At 37.6% G+C, this 4,309-nt stretch overlaps 1 pseudogene; it reads right to left on the reverse strand.

Moving 5' to 3' along the window:
• Positions 1-667: 667 nt before the first annotated feature.
• On the reverse strand, positions 668-1,494 carry LOC139783122 (uncharacterized; annotated as a pseudogene).
• Between the last annotated feature and the right edge of the window lie 2,815 nt (positions 1,495-4,309).

A 4,309-nucleotide genomic window follows, 5' to 3' on the forward strand; every position in this document is an offset into this window, starting at 1 on the left:
GCGTCTTTTTAGGCCTGCACGTGGTGAACGACGCTGAAGTCACGCAGAAAAATAGCGGAAGAGCCGACCAGCGTCATTTTGGCGGGAGCACGTGGTAGACGACGCTAAGCTCAAAAAAAGTTATGATGCTAAGATGCCGAAAACGGAAAATGGAATTTTTAAGAGCGTTTTGCCTCGAGGGGAAGGGAGAAACAGGAACGGACAGGTTCGCTTTGTGACGTGACGCGTATATATCGTTTTCAGAGAATAGTTTTCATGATTTATGACCGTGTTTTTAGGACTTGGGTCTGGACAAAGAGTTTTCGAAATAATCAAATACGCTTGGTTTCTAAGATTTGCCTACGTGAGACTTATTTCCTGTTGAAATGAGATTGTAAAACAGGAACGGACAAGTTCGTACGTGACGTGACGAAATTATTCCGTTTTAAATAAAAGTTTTTATTATCGAGCGCATTCGAAAAATTTACGAGGTAGACTTTGACCAATCCTGAAAAAATAAGAGAAAAGGAATTTGTTCGGAGAACGTGAGGATTGAAGAAAAATAGATGAAAGTAGAAGTTACAAAAAATGTTTATTGCTACAAATTCTTCTTCATGGGAAAAATACAATTTAGTCGCTTATAAAGTAAGGCTGTAGATAAATTGTTCAAACAATAATGTTATAAAATTTACAATCCGCGATTCGACAAAATTATACGACGGATTTCGGTAAAGCGCAGCAAAATAAATTCTAAAAATACTATATTAAAATACATATCGAGGAAAGTTAAATCGGTTATTTGCGTACGTACATTACGCTCGATGTCGTTGTAATTTCCTCTGAGAGTTAATTTTACAATATCTTCATCTATATAACTTTTAGGAAGATTTAACTCTATTTCTTTAATAAGATAACGCGCGCAATTGTTAACATTATCGGCCACTGATTTTAAATGTGATAAATGTGCATCGATGCATTTCGCAATATTTTCAGTCCGAGAAATGTAGGCTTCTGCATCACAATTGCCACTGCATATGTTTTTCATTTCTTCGTCGGTGGACAATTTTCCTCGTCTGTTCGTTGATCCGTCCTGGTGGAAGTATTCTCCTCGTTTTTCTTGTACGCCAGCAATATGGATCTTGCTCCGTAGGCCGAGGTAAAATTGACGGAGATATTGTTAATGGAGATAGAATTCGGCTTCAATTTGATTTCTCCATTTAAATATTCGCTCACGAGTCGCATGTTCTCTTGAAACTGCTGCCACGATTTCTCGTCGAAATAAACGTCGTCCGCACAGTTGCCGGTTAATTTAACCAGCGGCACGAAAACTTCCTCGGATGTTGCTTGCAAACCCACATGAATTCTCTTTGTATGGAAGCTGTTGAGTCCATATGTTGTCGATAGCAGCATATGTAATTGCTCGTTTCTTCCCTCGAAGTCGCTTCCCTTATCAGGAATATCGCTAGTGAACATTCGCTTCTCAGAATTATTAGCGTCTTCTCTGTGACTAGCCATTGTTCTTATTTCTTCGTAATATCGGCTAACACACACTAATCGAAAAGTCAGTTAAGAGAGTTATACTTTTTCACTGGCGAACTTGTCGCTTCGAACGATGAGACTCGAATGATTTTGACTTCGTAACGTTAGTCAAAATGTTAACTTCGTCTGCAACGTTTTAGAAAAATTAGTCTGCGCGCGCAGATAAAAAGTGGAATTTTTAAGAGCGTTTTGCCACGAGGGGAGGGGGAGAAACAAGAACGGTCAGGTTCGCTTTGTGACGTGACGCATATCTATCCGATCTCTTTTTATGCTGGGAGCAATAAATCAATAAATTTTCCGAGTAATAGTAATAAATCCTTTTAGTTATATGCTGGTACGTATAACATTAGTAGAAAAATTCAATAAAGGATCTTTTGTAAGTTTTTAGATAAAAAATGTTTTTGTGTAAAATTTAACCGATCTCTTTTTATGTTGGGAGCAATAAATCAATAAATTTTCCGGGGTGTAGTGATAAATCCTTCTAGTTGATGGGATATATAACATTAGTAGAAAAATTCAATGGAGAATTTTTGTAAGTTTTTAGATAAAAGTATGTTTTTGTGTAAAAGTTAACCGATCTCATTTTATACTGGAAGCAATAAATCAATAAATTTCTGAGATGCAATAATAAATCCTTCTAGTTACATGTTGGGATAAAACATTACTAGATATTTTTAATAAAGAATTTTTGGTAAGCCCTTAGATAAAAGAATATGTTTTCGTGAACAAGACGTAAAAGGGATTAGTGTCCATCTACAAGACAGGTGCTTTAAGCCCTAGTCTCTGTTTTTAGAGAGAAATTCCATAGGTTCTAAACCTCAAGACCTAGGCTTTTAAAGATGGAAGTTGACCAACTCCCTTCGGGCTTAAAGCTTAGGGCTTAGAGCAAGGAACGCACAAAGCCGGGAATATGTCATAGTTTAGAGCATAAATCATAAGGGCCTTAAAACTCTTATTGTAGACGGGCATTTATGGTATAAGATAACTTTTTCTCCGAAAACTTTTCCCTTCCACCGGTAAGGGAGGGTGGGAAGAAAGTGGGGAAAGCTTTGAATTTGCTAACCAATGCCTTAGCTAGAAAATTTTTGTCACACCATTATTCTAGAAGTTTTTGGAAATATTTTCAACTATAAATAGCCTGTAACACTATAGCTGAGAGTTAGTCCTTACTTGTCTGATTGTACTAGAGTCGTCTTGCACGCTCTTAGTTAGTCAGACAAGTGAAGTGCTTCAAAAATGTCTCTCCGTGTAATTTTGGTGGAGTTTTTCAAAGTGAGCTGCAATTTAAGCAATCGCTTAAATGAGCAACGTGAGTTTGTGGAAGCCGTGTCAAACGACGAAGAGGATAATTATAGACTTTTCGGACGTTTCGTGGATGGGTGTAGCAATACCCTGTTATGTGTGATGCATGAACTGGGTTACTGCAGAAGAAATAAAACATTGGTGGACATCATTTTGAAATAAGTAGAAACGCGCAAAGCTGTTGGCCACGAAGAAGAAGACGCAGGAAGAGGCCATATAGCTAGATTCCTGCGTCGTAACGGAAGAACAGGTAAGTGTTAGAAATAAAAATTGTACCTTAAAATTTTAATATAGTGGAGTTTATTACTAAAATTTAAATTAATTTAATAGTGGAGAACCGCATTGCCGCTGTCCAACCGGTCCGACGAGGACAGAGACGCCGAGCGGAAGAGAACATTGCTGAGGAGGAGGCAGTACCAGCACGTAAGTTAGAAAAAATAAAATTAATTAATCATTAAAAATAACGAATATTATAAATATTAAATTTTATAGAAAGAGCTAGAATCGTGGCACCACCCGCAGACATCCCCGTCATCGATTTATCTTCTGGTAAGAGACTAATAATAACACGTAAAAGCTAACACTTACAATATTTGTATAATAAAACAAATATAATTTATACTGTTTTAGATGATGATGAAGAAGAGGAGGTGGAAGAAGAAGCAGAACAAGAAGAGGAGGTGAGAATTGTGAGCTCACCGGATTCGGCTGTATTTACGCCGCGTAAGTTTTAAAAAATAAGTTAAGATAAAAATTTAGCAGCGAATAAAAGAAATAACGAAATGTTACATTTTACCAGGAAGGGAAGAAGAAGAATCGGAATGAGATGATGTTGTCACCCCGGGCATCGACGAGGTGATCGACCGAATAATGATGGAAGACGAGGAGGAAGAGGAAGAGGAAGAGGAAGAGGAAGAGGAAGAGGAAGAGGAAGAGGAAGAGGAAGAGGAAGAGGAAGAGGAGAGGAAGAGGAAGAGGAAGAGGAAGAGGAAGAACAAGAGCAAGAGCAGAGCAAGAGCAAGAACAAGAACAAGAACAAGAACAAGAAGTTCGAAACGCAGAAGAGTCGCAGGAGGTGATGGACAAGGTGGAGGAGGAGGAGGAGGAGGAGGAGGAGAAGGAGGAGGAGGAGGAGAGTGAAAATGATATTGATGATAATATTGATAATATTGATGATGATATTAGTAATACCGGTAACGATGACGACGATGAGAGATACGCACCTAACGATTATGAAGGTAATAATATTTGTCTATTATATTTTTAATTCCGTAATTTATTGTGCTAATCACAAGTAATTATTTCTGATTAGATGTTTCTTACTTACCGGTTCGACCTTTGTCTCCGGAAAATAATAAGAGACAAAGAGTTAAAAACAGAACGCCGACCTACGCTAGTGATAAAAGCAACTAAAGGTGAGTTACCTTAGTATGCTCTATCGCTGTCGTGTAAAAATTTTAACTTTTAAACGTAATATAAATCAATATAT

Source organism: Temnothorax nylanderi, unplaced genomic scaffold, assembly GCF_030848795.1.
Source record: "Temnothorax nylanderi isolate EJ_2023f unplaced genomic scaffold, tnyl_v1.0 TNYL_tig0470_pilon, whole genome shotgun sequence".
Classification (NCBI taxonomy): domain Eukaryota; kingdom Metazoa; phylum Arthropoda; class Insecta; order Hymenoptera; family Formicidae; genus Temnothorax; species Temnothorax nylanderi.